The following is an 18,950-nucleotide window of genomic DNA, read 5'->3' on the forward strand; positions in this document are numbered from 1 at the left end:
GCAGGACACGTCCTCCGTTGCTGATGATGAGATACGTCGGGCCAAAATTATGGGACGAATTCTCTCTATGCCATAAAAAAAGAATAACTCTTCTCTCTATATCATAAAAAAAAAAAAAAAAAAAACTTCCTTATCTACCATTATTTTTATCTTTCCTTCCTCCTGCTACTTTGTCAGTCCTCTGGTAGAAACTCTTATCGAAAATAACTATGTGTGGATACTGTTCATAAGTCACAGAGGTAGAACTCCAATCGAAAATTATTGTTCACGATACTATTCATAAGGTATAACGACTTCATGTTTCTCTGAAAATTAGTGATCTTATGTTTCCCTAACAATCAGTGATCTTCTGTTTCTGTAAAAATTCTAAACTTTTTTATATGTATTTCATAATCCATATACAACATATTAAAAGTTTTTATAGAAGTTAAACTGAAATTATCAAAAAAAACTACTTTTTAACTTCTAACAATTTTTATGGCCTCAAATAAAATCCAAAAATCAAATAAAATCCAAAAATCTAATAAAAATCGCTAATATTCTTCTCATATGATGAAAAAATTAAAATTATTTTCAATCCTATGTTATATGGTGAAAAAGTGAGTTCGTTTGTAAGCTCCATTTATCTATATTTTTATCATTACATATAAATAGAGTATTATAAATAAACTCACTTTTTCACCATATAACCTAGTGCTAGAAATAATTTTAGAAATTATTTTATTATATAAGTAGAATATTAGTGAATTTTATCAGATTTTTTGGATTTTATTTGAGGTCGTAACAATTGTTAGAAGTTATAAAAATAAGTTTTTTTAGAATTTTTGTTTAAATTATACATAGGTTTTTTGGGTGAATAAAATTAAAACAAGTTGCACATGGATTATGAAACACGTATAAAAATTAGGTTCTTTAAGAAACAGAAAATCACTGATTTTTTAAGAAATAGGGCACTAATGTGCCTTGTGAACAGCACCCATAAACAGTACTCATGTACCATGATTTTCGACGGGAGTTTTGCCAAAGGACTGACGGAGTTGCAAGGAGAGAAAGAAAGATAAACCCGAGAGCAGATAAGAAAGTTCAAAAATTTTGATGGTATAAAGGAAAGACCTACTTTTTTTATGGCATGCAGGGAATTCACCCAAATTTAAAAGTTGGACCATCCATAAAGATACAATATGTGTAGCTTCAAATGGTAACTATAGAAATAGATTTGTCGTCAAAATATTTTTACATGTTTTTTTTATAATTTTACATGTCACGATTAAAAGCTGCTATGAGGGATTGGTGATGTCCTAAGAGGAGAGTAAATTAGGAAACTTAAAACTATTTCGGTTCAAAAAATAACACAAAATAAACCTATATCAATTTCTATCTAAATGTGCTTTAGGTTTATCTAGTGTGTCTACTCTACCGATCAAAGCATTTGCAACCTATTTAAGAAGGTAAATTGCAAGTAAGTAAATAAGGAAACGTAAATAAAATAAAGAGAGCAAACTCGACACAAAGATTTTTTCCGTGGTATTGATAGCATGAATGCCACCCTAGTCCACGTTGGAGCTCCACAAAGGATATGCTCCCGATTAGTACCAGTCACGGCCATTGAGCCACCGAGTCACAAAGGCAAGGCCTCCACCCGGATGAGCCACCAAGGCAAAGTTTCGCCACTAGCCTCTCTTCCGGTTTCTCGCCGCTGTGATCACTTCGGAGCTTGAGCTACAAAGGCAAGGGTCTCCGCGTCCCTGCACAATCGCCTTGCTATCGCTTCACACTAAGTCAGAGGGTCAACAAGCTTTCCGATGAGTCATCACGACTCCAAGGTGTTGGCGTACCAAGAGGTACACTGTTGGATCACTCCTTGATCCATTCTCTAGGCAGCATCACCTAGCAACTCACTCTCTAGGCCTATAAGCACTAATTACTCCCTAATCTTATGCTTAATCGCCTTGGATGATCACTTTAAGCATTTTGGTGCTTTGGATGTCTTTTAAGGTGTATATGAACTTCTCTGGACTCCAGCACGCTCAAATGACTGAGTAGAGGAGTATTTATAGCTTCAAACCCGCCAACTAGCTGTTAACCCAATGACTCTCAAAAGCTGTTAACATCGGATGATCCGGTGAGAATAGTAGTACTAACATTAGATCAACCGGTGAGTACACTCTCACAAACTAGATGTTGGAACCCCACTCAAGCCTATGTAAACACTGGATACTCTGGTATATACTCCATCTTTATCACCAGACTTTTCTGGTGTAAATTGCTTTGGTGTATTCTCTAGTGCACATCACTTTATCACCGAACCATCCAGTGCATTATCTTCAGCCAGCAGATCCAATGCAACCCTCTCTGGAAAATATGCTCTGGTGTACAAATCTTTAAAAGCGCCAGACCTTCCGATGAGGTCACTGTATTCTCCCATTTGTCAACAATGCTCCGGTGCATTCCTCCAGTGTGTTCAAATCAATCACCGAACTATCTGTTAGGGTCTTCTTCTTCTTTGTCTTCGCACTATTCATTATCCGGTGTATTGTCCGATGCACTTCTCTTCATCACCGAACCTTCCAGTGTGTTGACCTTCGATCTTCAACAGCTGCAACCTTCTCTGGTGAAAATGCTCCAGTGTGTATCCTACTCTGAGCATGGATCGTCCGGTGAGGTGAAATGCCTCTGGACACAATGCTCCAGTGTGTTTGACCATGTGAACACCGAACCATCCGGTGAAGTCATTTCTCCTGAGACTTTTTTCAATTCAACCAAACTTTGTCCCGACTTCGGTGGTTTCTTAATGTATTACATCCATGAGACCTACTAACATATATTCTTAATAAACACGTTATTTCAATGACTATATTGTCATTAATCACCAAAATCACAATCATAACCTAATAGGATCATTTTCATTATAATCTCCCCTTTTTAATGATTGATGACAATACAATCAAAGCAAGTGGCAAAATAACAAATGATTCCAAATGTAAAGATCATAAATAAGCATAAAGTCTTACCACATTACTTAGATGCATGTTCTTACCATTAAATCCACTTTGTTGTGGCTCTCCATTTCTCCATTGCCACTTTCTCCCTTGATTTGGCCTAAGCAAGAGCTTCTCCCCTTTTATTAATCTTCATGTATCTTGTACTTGCTACAATCTCCCTACATTGTTCATCTCGCATTCCTTACATTGGTTATCAAACTTCTCCTTATTTATCAACAGCCTTCCAAAAATGACTATATGCACAAGTTGAATTTAAAGGGAAAAATATTATAGCATATAAGAGAGAGCTTCACAAATCATGATCTGATTAAAAAAGATACTAATTATAATAATACCAATTGTAGAAATTACACTACAGAAGAATAATATCAATTGAAAGGAATGAAAGCATATGGATCATAATTCATGAAACTCACATAATATAGTCTAAACTCTCATAATATAGTCTAAACTCTCCCTATATGTGTGCATACATACGATGAGAAAGAAGCATATGCGTAACTAGACAATATGTCGAGATAGGAAGTTTAAGCTATATTATGCATGAAGGTAGCTTAAATGAACAAGGTTTTGACAATGATACTGATTTGAAGCGTTTGAGCATTACATACATCCGGGGACATGTTGATTGCTCCATGAGGCTGCAAGAGATACAAGTTGAAACACATGTTAGTCTCAAAATCACAACCTATATGATATACTTTCCCTAAATATGTGCATATAACTGTTGAATACTTGTGAGATATATGCACTTATTGTTGATAACAATGGGAATTTATTCTATACATTAGATCATGGCACATAAAAGATATCAAATGTAAAACTAGTGCCATAAAAGAAATCTACCACTAATAAACCATGTAGGTTGTTCATGGATAAGAGAAAAATACAAGCAACCTACCATACGAAAACCTACTCTAGGTATTACATAAATTAAAATAAGCACATGCAATCCTAAACAAGGCAAATGAGCTAGAAGCAAAACAAAATGCATGAACAATAATCTAGCTACACTTACCTCTTTTACCTTTAGATGGGAATTTGGGTATGTGATGATCATAATCATTATCAATGCGCCTATCTGGTATACTTGGCTTCTTTTCTTGAATGTTCACTTTATCTTGTAAGTCAAGCCTCCAAATCCCCATAGCTGTCTCAGGGCTTCAAGCCTTCTTTGAAACCCAAATCGATTGGAGCCCCTTCATGTTGGTGATGACTTACTTAGGCTTGTGTGTAACCACCTTGCTATTTTCTTTTTTTTTGGAACTTGTAATAGTTACTCTTTATCTTGTTCTTTTAGTTGGGCTTGGTGTAGAGGTTGGAGGTTTTGTTGGAGAGATTTGCCATTTTCTTTTTTTCCTTGGTTTCTTTCTTCACTTGCTTGTATTGGAAGGACTTGTGGCCTTCTTGATGGTATTTGAAGCATGTCACAATTGACCCCTCCGCAAGCTTCTTCACCATGAAAGCACGATTATCTTAAGGTGGTTAAACATGTCCTTTGCCCTTCAATCTCGCCAAGTCCTCCATGAGATTCTCCACTTCTTGCTTGAGCTCATCATTCTCTTATGCAATATGTTTATTAGATTTATCTATAACAACACTTTCAACACAAATCTCATTGCAAAGGGGTGAGCTAGATAAAACATATAAATCATAAACATCTACCTTATGCCATACGTTTTTTGTGTGCTTCGCTCTAGTGATAACTTCCCTCAAAAACAACCATTCAGGACCCATTTACGGGCCCATCTTCAAGAAAGTTATGACCGGAGCAAAAGCAAGCTCCAATGGAAATAAGCTTTGATCATAACACTCGTCAAAAGCATCAGGTGCATTTGGGCGTGTTTCACTCCAGTGATAACTTTCGTCAAAAACACCCGTCATGACTCATTTTCTGGCCCGTTCTCACCACCAGAGCAAAATCAACCGAAACAAACTCCAACATGACCTATGACACCTGAGATGACCATCCGGTACATTCTTGGTGTGTTTTGCTAGGATGATAACTTTCATTAAAAACACACATTCGAGACCCATTTTCGAGACCATTTTCATAAAAGTTATGACCAAGCGAAATAAACTACAAAAAGCTCCAACATGACCTACAACACCTAGGAGGACAATTGGGTGAGTTCTAGTCGTGTTTTGCTCTGGTGACAACTTTTGTCAAAAACACTTGTTCGAGACCCATTTTAATGAAAGTTACGAATGGAACGAAATGAACCAAAACAAGATCCAACATGACCTATGACACATGGGAGGACAATCAGGTGCGTTTTGGGTGTGTTTCACTCCTTTAATAAGTTTACCTAAAACACCCGTTCGTGACCTGTCTTTGGGCACGTTTTCACGAAAGTTATGACCAGAGCGAAATGAATCAGAGCAAGCTCCAACATGACCTAAGACATATAGGAGGACCATCCGGTGAGTTTTGAGCGTGTTTCTCTATGGTGATACCTTTCACCAAAAACATCCATCCGTGACCTATTTTTGGGACCGTTTTCATGGAAGTTATGATATGAGCGAAATCAACCAAAACAAGCACCTATATGACTTACGGCACCTAGCAGAACCATCTGGTGTGTTCTGGGTGAATTTCTCTCCTAAGATAACTTTCATAAAAAACACCCATTCGGGACCCATTTTTGGGCCCATTTTTACAGAATTTATGGCCAAAGCGAAATCAATCAAAACAAGCTCCAACATGACCTCTGGCTTATATCCGGTGCGTTTTGGACGTGTTTCGCACCAGTGATAACTTTCGTCAAATCCTCATGTTCGGGAACCATTTTCAGAGTTGTTTTGAAGAAAGTTATGATTGGAGCGAAATCAACTGAAACAAGCTCCAACTTGACCTACAGAATATAGGTTGACAACCCAGTGCATTTTGGCTGCATTTTTCGGGTGATAACTTTTGTCAAATCCTCATGTTCGGCACTTGTTTTCACGAAGTTATGAACACAACAAAATCAACAAAAATAGGCTACAATATGACGTACGACACCTCAAAGGATCATCAGGTGCGTTTTGGGCATGTTTCGTTGCAGTGATACCTTTCGTCAAAACATCCATTCAGGACCTGGGCCCTTTTTCACGAAAGTTATGGTTGGAGCGAAATCACCCGGAACATGATCTGACCTGACCTAAAGCACTTAGGAGGATCATCTGATGCATTTTGAGTGCATTTCACTCTGGTGATAACTTTTGTCAAATCTTCATGTTCGGGACCCATTGTCGGGGCTGTTTTCACGAAAGTTATGACCGAAGAGAAATCTATCGAAACAAGCTTCAACATGACCTACATCACCTGGGAGGAACATCAGGTGTGTTTTGGGCGTGTTTCACTCCGATGATAAGCTTCTCTAAAAACACCCATTTGGGACCCCTTTTGGGCACGTTTTCACGAAAGTTATGATCGGAGTGAAATCAACCGAATCAAGCTCCAACATGACCTACGGTATATAGGAGGACCATCTGGTGCCTTTTGGGCACGTTTCACTATGGTGATATCTTTTGTCAAAAACACCCGTTCGGGATCCATTTTCAAGACCGTTTTGACAAAAGTTATGACCAGATCAAAATCAACCAAAACAAGCTCCCACATGACCTAGGCAGCTAGGAGGACCATGAGGTGTGTTCCTGGCGCATTTTGTTCCAGTGATAACTTTTGTGAAAAACACCCGTTCGGCACCCCTTTTTGGGGGTCATTTTCACGATAGTTACGACTAGAGGGAAATCAACCAAAACAAGCTCCAACATGCCTACGACATATAGGACCATCCGGTGAGTTTTGGGCTTGTTTTGCTCTGGTGATAACTTTTGTAAATGCAACAATCCGGGTCCTTTTTTGGGGCCTATTTTTACCATAGTTATGATCGGAACGAAATCAACTGAAACAAGTTCCAATGGAACCTATGATACTTAGGAGGACCTTCTGGGGCATTCTGGCGTGTAGCGCTTTGGTGATAAATTTCTCTACAAACACCTGTTCGAGACCTATTTTTGAGCCTGTTTTCACAAAAGTTATGACCAGAGCAAAATCAACCAAAACAAGCTCCAACATGACCTACGGCACCTAGGGGGACCATCCGATGCATTTGGGCGCATTTCGCTTCGGTGATAACAGTCATCATAACGTTATGTTCAGGATCATTTTTCGGGGCCATTTTCGCAAATGTTTTGACCAGAGCAAAATCAATCGAAACTAGCTCCAAAATGACATACATGAAGAGGACATCACTATTGCAGATATGCACAGTACAAGTAATCGTCCATAATCTTTTGTTGTTGGGCCATTGCAAGGTCCTATGACTCGAGCTTGTGCACGTCAATTAAATCATGAGGTGAAATGTTCCTCTGTGTTCATTACCATACTTTTGGGGATGGGATGCTACTAAATAATTCTTGTGATGTCTTGTTACTCATAAATATGGGAGAAGATAGCTTGAGTCGAACCCTTCTCGGTGATTGTCAAAGCTTGTCGGGGTCTTGTCAGAGCTAGGGACAGGCAGAGGCATATACAAACCATGCGAATTAAGTCGTGACTTAGGTTTTTGACACGTCGTGCAGCAAGCAACGAAGCATCCCACATGCTTTCCCATCTTTGGCCAAAAGAAATGACCAAAAAGTATGTCCTCCTTTTTCTTCACTCCAAAATGTTCTACCAGCCCATGTCCGTGCATTTCTTGTAACAATAACAAATGAACAGAGCTAGTTGAAATGCATAGCTTCTTAACTATAAACAAAAAATCATCATTGAGGACAAATTTATTCCATGCTTTTCCTCTTTACAATTCAGCAACACATCCTTAAAATCAGCATCTTGCTTATACTGCTCTTTAATTGTTTCTAGTCCAAAAATTTTGAAGTCAAGTTGTGAAAGCATAGTATATCACTGGAGAAAGCATCAACAATAACATTCTCCTTTCCCTTTTTTTGTTTTATAACATAACAGAAAGACTCAATGAATTCAATCCACTTCACATATCTACGGTTCAATTTTCCTTGACTGCGAATATGCTTTAAAGATTCGTGATCAGAGTGTACGACAAATTCTTTGGGCAATAAATAATGTTGCCGTGTTTCTAAAGTTTAAACTAGAGCATATAATTCCTTATTATAAGTAGAATAATTCAAATTAGGCCCACTCAACTTTTCACTGAAATATGTCACAGGTTTTCCTTCTTGTAACAACACACCACCTAAACCAATTCCACTAGCATCACATTCTAGCTCAAAAGTCTTGTTAAAATCAGAAAGTTGGAGCAAGCATGTGTTAACTTATCTTTTAGCAAGTTGAAAACGTTCTTCTGTGCAACGCCCCAATTAAATTGTACACCCATCTTAGTGAATTCATGCAATGGTGCAATAATGATGCTAAAATCCTTCACAAAGCGGCGATAGAATCCAACAAGTCAAAGAAAACATTGCACCTATGATACCATTGTAGGAATAGGCCAACTATGTATCGCTTCAACCTTGACTCGATCAGCTTCAATTCCCTGTGGAGTAACAACATAGCCAAGAAAAGAGATTTGATCTATGCAAAAGGTGCACTTTTTAAGGTTTTAAAATAAGCGTGCGTCACGTAAATCATCAAAAACAACACGTAAATGGTCAAGGTGTTCTTCTAGTGATATGCTATATACCAAAATGTCATCAAAATATGTCACCATGAATTTACCAATGAAGTGCGCAAAAATTCGTTCATTAATTTCATGAATGTGCTAGTGTCAAATATCTAACTATAGGGTACATACGCATAAAGAGTATACCATATACGAATGGGTATACTGTGTGGATACTTAACAACTCCAGATATTATGGAACCAAATCCGCGGTACCTGATACACCCGGAATCTAGAAGGTGTATACTAGGAAGGGAAGACTAGTATCCATGATAGATCTATCTACTTGGACGACAAGAAAAAAGACTTCCTATTGACTATGGCGGTACATCACCCCTATATAAGGTGGGGACCTAGACCTCCCAAAAAAGAAGAAATCTCTCTTTCTCCTGGCTATTGGAGGCAAGCATCAAAACCTTAGCGCAGGAGGAACTTAGTGACTTTAGCCCTAGGTTAGACTAGATTCAATCTACTCCTTGTAATAGGTTAGCCCCATTTCCTATACTTGAGGCCCGAACCTGTATATATCATGTGTGCCTCGCTTCATGTTTGATCTTTCATCCACGAAGGTAACCCCGTTATTTTCGGACACATTGTCAGGAACAAATCCTCTATAGTTAGCACGCCAGGTAGGGGCTTCTGCTTTTCAGGATCAACTATGTCTCTAGTGCACATTGGCATCTGATTCTCTGACGTCAGCTTTTATGACCACTTCGGGTCAACAATGATTATCCTCGAATTGCCCCTAGCTTTATCGAAGATCACATTCAGAACTATGATCTTCCGCTAGGACCATCAAGGTGAATTGATCCGCACCGATATTATCGAGTCTAGGCCATTGGACGCATTCTGCGAGGTGGGACATCTTGAGTAGGATTCTAAGGAGCCTAATGTTCTACAGGGCATGGACACTAACAGGGACGAGGGTGGTGATGATGATTCTGTCACCCGCCAGAGTAGTGGAACAGATCGATTCGTGCTAACCCAATGGAGGTAGATCCAAATGCCGTGGTAAACACTGGCATGAGAATTCCTAAGGATCCAGCAACGATAGCTGCTGCTTATGGTACTGACATTGTCGGTGATATACTGCTAGAGACATTTGCAGTTAGAGCCTTACGTGTCCCTGACACAACTCTCCATCGACAGACTGCAGGGGGTTAGTTACCTCCTGGTCTTCCACCGCTAGTGACTCAAGCATCGAGGAACGAGCTCCCTCAGAATAGCGACCCCGTAGCAGCATCGTCTCGACCACAACCAATTTTGGGCAGCAATGTTTTCAGCACTCTGGATGCTAATATCCATGAAGCTCATCTAATTCTAAGGTCACGTTCGGAGTTGGATCCAACGAATTCCTTAACCCCTATGGTTAATCAGGTGAGGACCCTACTCGATGTAGCCTAGATCCAAGCTGCTCAAGTGAACAATCCTAGCAACTCTAGGTGCCCCAGGTGGCAAGGCGGCGGCTTGAGGAGCCACGAGTATCCCCAAGTTGAGGGATCCTAGGCGAGAAGCTTAGGTGATTGAGCCCGAGCACCACTTTGCAGGCTAAACTGTAACTGCCCTACCCATAGGCGTAGAACCCAGCAAGAGCTGAGGAATTTCATTCCTCACTATCAGCATGATCTACGTACAATGATACATAACTATTGTGAGGAACGCCATGAGGACAACCACCGTTATTATGATCAAAGATCTCCAAGACAGATGATCGACGTAACTCCCCTGCTCGAAGGAACAGACTGATAGTCCTCCCCCACCTCCTCCTGAAGAATTCAATGGAGGGCTGCGAAGCTTTCGTACATGAGCTTCAGTCGATATGGTGGCCCGAGAAGTTCAAGCTAGGCCCGATCCAGAAGTATGGTGGGAAATACAACCCCAATGAGTGGTTACAGATCTATACCGTAGTTATTCGAGCAGCGGGCAGCGACAACAAGGTAATGGCCAATTATCTGCTGACGTGCTCGATAGACCTGCCAGGTCCTAGTTGTTGAACATGCCTCCTAACTCGATCCGATCATGGGCTGAGTTGAAGGCTCAGTTCGTAGCCAACTTCCAAGGCACATTCGAGCCCCCGGGAATGGAGAACGATCTCCATCAGCTGAACCATTGTGAGGATGAATCACCCTGAGATTTCATTCACTGGTTCAGCGATAGGCATAATACGATCCCAGTCAAGCAAGGTGTTTAGGACACGGTTCTACTCGGTAAGATGGCTACTCAGAAGATCCACATGGTCAAAGAACTCTTCGAATTGGCCGACAATTGTGCAAAGCGAGTGAAGCTCAGATACACACCAAGAACCCTCAACCTGGCAAGGACAAGCCCGAGCCCTCGAAGAACGGGGGGAAGAAGAACAAACCCGGCAACAAGCGCAAGGGTCTAGATACGACCATGGCAGCGGTCGACTGGAGCAAGTTGCGCAGCACTAGGGACAACAAAGGCCTGAGTCGAGGTGGTGGGAAGTGGTGTCCTGTCCATCAGATTAGCCAACGCGACTTCAACGAATGCCATGCCATCAAAAACAAGGTTGATGAAAAGCTCAAGGCTGTTGTTGTTGTGCATAACAACAAATAGGCCAAGCCAAACGTTAATGGTGACAATCCGAAATTCCATGAGGTTGACCGAAGTATAACACACATCTTCGGAGGATCCAACGCGTATGAATCTAAGAGGCAGTACAAGACGGTTGAACGAGAGATCAATTTGGCTCTAACTGGGCCTACTCGATACCTCAAGTGGTCGGAGGTTCCGATCACCTTCAATCATGTCGATCATCCGGCTACAGTTCCACAACCTGGTCAATACCTAGTCGTAGTCCAGCCGACTATCCTCAACATCAAAGTTTCCTGAACCTTGGTCGATGGGGGTAGTTCGCTTAACCTCATCTTCGCCAAGACCCTAGACAAGATAGGAGTTAAGATGTTAGAGCTTAAGGTGAGAGTCGAGCCTTTCCATGGCACAACCCCCAACTCATCGACCATGCCCCTAGGCTAGATCGAGTTGCCGGTTATATTTAGCATGCCCAACAACTTCCGTACAGAGAAGCTTACCTTCGATGTCACGGACTTCGAGATGGTGTACAACGTGATTTGGGCCACCTAATGCTATGTAAGTTTATGGTAGTGGTGCACTATGCATGCCAGATGCTCAAGATCCCAAGTCACCTAAGGGTCATAATTGTCAGGGGAGATCAGCGTGTAGCAGTCAAATGCAACAAGCAGAGCCTAGACAAGGTCAAACTCCTCAGTCGAGCGGTAACCACTTCTAAGGGCACAGATTCCAAGCATCAGAAGCATCAGGCCACCGTTGAGATCAAGGACTCCAATCTTGTAAGTCCTTCTGATACTTCCAAGTCCAACGATGCCGCCAAGGGTGAGACCAATGACGACGTCGATGGTAAAAGGACTGATGGTGGCGTTAAGGCAATGCCCCTTGACCTTTCTAAACCAGCCAATGTGGTTAAGGTTGGGGCTAACCTCGACCCTAAATAGGAACTCGATCTCATCACTTTCCTCCTGGCAAACCATGGCCTGTTTGCGTAGCAACCATCTGATATGCCCGGAGCCCCTAGGGAGGTGATCGAGCATTGACTAGCTATTAAGCCCGATTCCAAACCTATGGTGCAGAAGCAGCTAACATTTGCAGGTAGCAAGCCATCCAGGAGGAGGTCGGCAAACTCCTAAAGGCAGGCTTTATTTGAGAGGTTTGTCATCCTACATGGCTAGCGAATCCCGTCCTCGTCAAGAAAGCCAATGGCAGATGGAGAATATGCGTTGACTTCACCGACCTCAACAAAGCATGTCGCAAGGATGCTTTCCCTCTTCCTCACGTCAACCATATCATCGACTCCATGGCAGGTTGTGCATTACTTTTGGTGTATTAGCATGGGAATAGAGGATGAGGAGAAAAGTGCTTTTACGACCCCTTTTGGTGTATTCTGCTATGTAAAGATGCCTTTCAATTTAAAAGACAATGATGCTACTTATCAACGGTGTATTTAGAACTGTTTACGACCCCAAATTGGGTGCAATGTAGAAGCGTATGTTTGTGATATCGTAGTCAAGTCCAGAACCGAAGTTGCATTGACTGTCGATCTCAAGGAAACATTCGACAACCTCATGAAGTATCGTATGATGCTTAATCCAAAAAAAATACATGTTCCGCGTTCCGTCCGGCAAGCTTCTCGAGTTCCTAGTGTCAAGTTGAGGCATTGAAGCCAATCCAGGCAAAATCGAAGCTCTAGACCAGATGCGGTCACTTCGAACACTGAAAAAGTTCAAAAAATTAACAGGATGCATTGCAGCTCTTAGTCAATTCATCTCTAAGTTGGGCAAGTGAGGGATGCCTTTCTTCAAGCTGTTGAAGAAACATGACTGGTTTAAGTGGATGGAAGAAGCGGACCATACCATCCAAGATTTAAAAAGGTATTTATCATCTACGTTAATTCTTACACCACCTAACGAAAAAGAATAGCTACCCCACAAGTTGTAAGCATGGTCCGGGTGGTCGAACGGGAAAGCCCCGAGAGAAAGGACAAGGTCCAGTAACCTGTTTACTATGTGAGTGAAGTCCTACATGATGCTGAGCTATGATACCCATAAGTGCAGAAATTGCTATATTACAGTCTTGATGTCTTCCCAGAAGCTATGACACTATTTTCAAGCACACAAGATCACCATCGTGATGACGTATCTGCTGGAGGATGCCATACACAGTAGGGAGGCTATTGGATGAATCACGCAATGGACGGTCGAGCTCAATGAGTTCGACGTCAGATATGTGCCATGCATAAGTTGCGAGTACTAGCGGAATCCTACGTCATATGGACAAGTGTTGAAGAAACAAGTCCAAGTGTGGTCGAAGACCACTAGACACTCTTCTTCGATGGATCGCTCATGCTTTAAGGCTCAAGGGCTAGCATTGTACTTAAATCTTCAACGGGTGACAGACTCAAGTACGTTGTTCAATTTGATTTTAAAGCTTCTAACAATGTAGCAGAATATGAGGGACATGTAAACGGGCTCTGCATAGTTGAATCATTTGGAATTAGGTAACTTCTCATGAAAGGGGATTCACAACTATTCGTAAACCAAATACAAAAGGAGTACCAGTGCTCAAATGATGACATGACCGCTTACCTGAACAAGGTGCGAAAGCTCGAGCAAAAGTTCGAAGGGCTACAAGTAACACACATCAGGAGGAGTGACAACTTCGGTGCGGATGAACTTGCTAGGCTCACTTCTTCCTGAGCTTTGGTACCCATAGGAGTCTTCGTTGAGAAACTCCTCAAACCATCTGTCTCATCAGTTTGGTGAATGGATGCTGTCTAACTCAACCAGCAGTCTGGTCCAGTCATCAAGGCTGAGACCAAACGCGATGCTGCACTACTCGAACATGAACCGACTTGGATGACTCCGTACCAAGCCTACCTCAAAGGCCGAGACATCCCTGATGATGATATGTTTGTAGAGAAAATTGCTCATAAGTCTAGGCTCTATGCTTTGGTAAATGGCAAGCTTTACTGAAAAGGGGAGTAACGAAATCTTGATGAAGTGCATCACGCAGGAAGAGGGCAATAAAATATTGCTCTATATCCATGAAGGCATGTGTGGTAATCATGCATCTTACCGCACCTTAGTCGAAAAAGCTTTTTGCTAAGGATTCTATTGGCTGACTGCCCTCTAGGATGCTTCCAAGCTGGTCAAAAAGTGCGAGAGCTACCAACTTTTCAGAAGGTAGAACACCCGACGAGCCCAAGCTCTGCAAATAATTCATCTTTCTTGCCCTTTCTCCATCTGGACTTGGATATCCTGGGACTGTTCCCAAGGGCCCAAGGTGGTTATAAGTTCCTATTCATGGCTATCGACAAGTTCACTAAATGGATCGAGGCCGAACCCAGGGAAAGATAGCCAAGATAGCCACAAAAGCAGCTAAGAAGTTCATAAGAAGTATAATTACTCGATTCAGTATTCCATATTGGATACTTACAGATAATGGTAGCCAGTACAGATGCGGGACTTTCACTATGTTTTGTGAAGAATTTGGCATCAAAACCTATTTTGCTTCAATAGCTTACTCACAAAGTAATGGTCAAGTTGAACGTGCTAATGGTATAGTCTTGCAGGGCATCAAAACTCTGGTCTTCAATAGGCTAAAGGCTTACTCAAAATGCTGGGTGAAAGAACTTCCCTCAGTACTATTGGCCGCCCATACTTTGACTAACAGGGCCACCGGTGAAACTCCGTTCTTCTTAGTTTATGGAGCAAAGATAGTATCAACAAGCAATGCATAGGTATCATAGTCAAAAGGCCCAAGAAACTCACTGTTGAGGATCTTGTTCTATGAAAGGTGCAGAAACAGGCTAGGAGCCATAAGTTATCACCCAAGTGGGAAGTACCCTATATAGTGGTCATCTATTTGAGTGGCTAAGTATCAACAAGTGTTGCATAGGCATCATAGTCAAAAGATTCAGCCCAAAAAACTCACTACTTGGGATTTTGTTATACGAAAGGTGCAAAAACAGACTAGGTGACATAAGTTATCACCCAAGTGGGAAGGACCCTATATAGTGGTCGAAGTTACCCCATCTAGATCAATGCAACTATCTACTCTAAACGGTGAGATACTCGAGCACTCATGGAATATCGACCAACTCCGAAAGGTTCATTCATAGAAAAGGTAAATTACATGTCTTTTTGATTCGATCAACTACTCGATTACATACCTTTTCTATAGTGGTCATCTATTTGAGTGGCTAAGTATCAACAAGTGTTGCATAGGCATCATAGTCAAAAGATTCAGCCCAAAAAACTCACTACTTGGGATTTTGTTATACGAAAGGTGCAAAAACAGACTAGGTGACATAAGTTATCACCCAAGTGGGAAGGACCCTATATAGTGGTCGAAGTTACCCCATCTAGATCAATGCAACTATCTACTCTAAACGGTGAGATACTCGAGCACTCATGGAATATCGACCAACTCCGAAAGGTTCATTCATAGAAAAGGTAAATTACATGTCTTTTTGATTCGATCAACTACTCGATTACATACCTTTTCTATAGTGGTCATCTATTTGAGTGGCTAAGTATCAACAAGTGTTGCATAGGCATCATAGTCAAAAGATTCAGCCCAAAAAACTCACTACTTGGGATTTTGTTATACGAAAGGTGCAAAAACAAACTAGGTGACATAAGTTATCACCCAAGTGGGAAGGACCCTATATAGTGGTCGAAGTTACCCCATCTAGATCAATGCAACTATCTACTCTAAACGGTGAGATACTCGAGCACTCATGGAATATCGACCAACTCTGAAAGGTTCATTCATAGAAAAGGTAAATTACATGTCTTTTTGATTCGATCAACTACTCGATTACATACCTTTTCTTTTCCATCTAACCTACATGGCTGTCTAGCTCTTGCAAACAGTGTAGGTCCTACTCCCCCTTGAACGAGTCGAGGAACCTTCTATACTCATCCCTTGGACGGCAACTGATCGCGTTTGGGACCGGACGCCGGCTAGCGTAAGGGCTAGGGAGAGTGGCCGAGGCTAAGACCCTGCTGGAGCTATTGACCGGCGTTGACAATGCTGAGTAGCCCTCCATAGGGCGCGAAGGTGACCTGACAGTTGTCAATGGAGCAGACAACCACACTTTCTCTACCACCAGAGGTTCGGAGGCTCCATCGCCGAACACCTTGTCGGTGACCTGGTCAATGATCTCATCAAGATCACCACCATCTTCATCTCCCTCCTATGTGGCTCGTGTCACAGACTCCTGTGTTGGTTGTTCCGCGGCGTTGGCATCATGGAAACGCCGGAGGTGGCGGGTGAAGGGTCGGTGACCTCTGACAGACATTTTGTTCTTTCTCCTCTTAGGCCTTTCGATCAATTCCTCCTCTTTCAATGATGACTCCCGGAGGAACCATGATGAGAGGCCTTGGGGTGAGAAATCCTATCTCTTCACGTTTTGAACCGGGCTTGGGAGACGACGATGGAGTGGAGGCCATGGCTTCAAGTGCTACAAGTTCTACTGGGCGTGTAAAGAGAAAGGAAGGAGATCAGGTGACAAACCAACAGCCTCAGTTTCCTCTTTATTTATAGTCTTGGAAACGGGTCACATTGTACACACAGAGCTGTCAAGATCTGATAACGTTGGGTGTGAGAGCGAGGCTGCCTCGATGGCGTAGCACGTCTAGCAGAAGTCGAGGTGTCGCTGAGACATCGTGCTTGTCCGATCTCTGAAAGAGAGGTGAGCGGTCTTTATTGCATGTCAAATCAAAGGCTGTGGTGAAAACAAGCACGAGTGGGAGTGGGTTTTTAATGCTCACCTACTCGGCTGTTCGAATACACTCGATGACCATAATATAATCTCAACCGCCCGCTCAGGGGCTGTAGTCATTAAGTACCTGGTCGAGAAATATAAGTTGATGCTTATGCTCTACTCTCCACTCGATCCAGCTATTGAGTGGAGAGTCGGGGGGCTACATCATACTTTTTCGGTGTTTCTTGCTTCACTTTTTGTTTTTGTTTTGTTATCATACTAACTTGAGAGGCAGAAGCTATATCATATAATGTCAGTGCATGCTCCACTTTCTACTCAAATTCGGTCATGGAGTGAAGGGACTAGGACCACATCATGTATATTTTGGTGCATATGCTATATTCTCTTCCTTGATTATCACATCAAACAGGGAGTTGGGGTCCACATCATGTACTTTTGATGCAACGACTTTACTCTTTACTTGATCCAGTCGTCGAGTAGATAGTTGAGGGATACAACACCATACACTTTCAATAACACATGTATGTTCCTTTGTACTCTTAGATCGAGTAATCTTATCCTCGACCATAGAAACGGGGGCTACATAATAATACCATACTTTTCGTAAATTTTGTATATGTCTTTTGCAAAAGTTTAGCTGGCTTTGCATCGTCTGCTTTGGATAAGAGCCAGTAGAGACATATATTAGTTTGATGACGAACAACTACACCTTAAGCATAACATTACAAGAGATTGTCAGACATCTCACGCCTAATGGCTAAAAAAGATTATGACGCTCTAGTCAATTCCATGTGTGTCCTCTATCAAGTTCATGTTCGTACGTTGGTTAAGCATGCAAGTCAGTGAAAGTTTGCAAAAGGCCATCATTATTTTCTGTTTCTAGTTTTACACTAAGTCTTTTCTTATTCTTATGGTTGTCTCGAGTGATTACTCAAGGGCCAATATTTCTAATCATTCGTCTAGTTGAGTTTTCAGATATCAATGGACATTCGATCAATAAGTCTTAAAGGTGGTCTACACGTGTACGGATCAAGATTGCATGTACTCATGCTAACTCTATTTCATTGATAAGGAAATAGTGACAATAGCATGTTAGATAGGCAAAATATCAGCAATATTTCATTGCAACCATCAGACAAAAGCATACCAAAAAGCCTACTACTTGACTAAGGAGAAAGCTTCGGTGATATCCATTTACAAGAACACCACTTGAAATTACCCTGAAGGGATTTTATGGTCCTGGAAACCTCATCATGGTAGGAAGCTTCAAGCACGTCATAATCGTCTCGGTGGTAACCTGAGTTCACTCGGTGGAAGCTAAGAATTCAACCAGGGATGGTAACTTCGGGTACTGATGGTACGGCTTCGGAGGTCATGCCTAGTAGAATTGATCTTTCTTTTGTCCAAGAAATAGCCTCCCATTCTAGTGGCTTCGAAAAGTCATCATTGAATGCATGGAGGGAAACCGGTGTCAATGCATTGTGCTCTGCTAGATCATCAATTTGCTCTCCAACCTTTAGGAAAAACACGCGAGACTCGACCAGGAGCAGTCGAGAACCACTCAGGCCAGGTTGCCAAATCTCGAACTCGAACTTTGATTGTTCCAATGTCGCCACAGCTCCTAATGGATCTCTTGAGGCCACTCCATCTAGAAAATCCAAAATATGCCACAAAAACTTGCCACTAGAGATCTAAAACCACTGTCGTGGTCCATTGATAAGATTAATGTGCACTCCCTTCGTGGTCTGAAGATGAAAGCACGACATCCTCGGAACAATGATGATGAATAATTTCTCATCCTTGTGCACTGTGAACCTCTCCAGGTTCACCTAGAACGCATCATAGGAAAGCGATGGGAGGTTACAAAACCATCCGGTCACCAGGTTAATTACCCTACCTTTATCTGACGCCCTCGCTCGATGATGAATAATAGCCCGTTCGAGGCCCCAATCATCTCCCAGCTGTTGCTGACTAACCCTCAAAAATGAAGTTCAAAAACTGCTTCAGTTCCTAGGCGATGGACCTCCACCAAGC

The sequence above is a fragment of the Phragmites australis genome, chromosome 10, assembly GCF_958298935.1.
Source record: "Phragmites australis chromosome 10, lpPhrAust1.1, whole genome shotgun sequence".
NCBI classification, from domain to species: Eukaryota; Viridiplantae; Streptophyta; class Magnoliopsida; order Poales; family Poaceae; genus Phragmites; species Phragmites australis.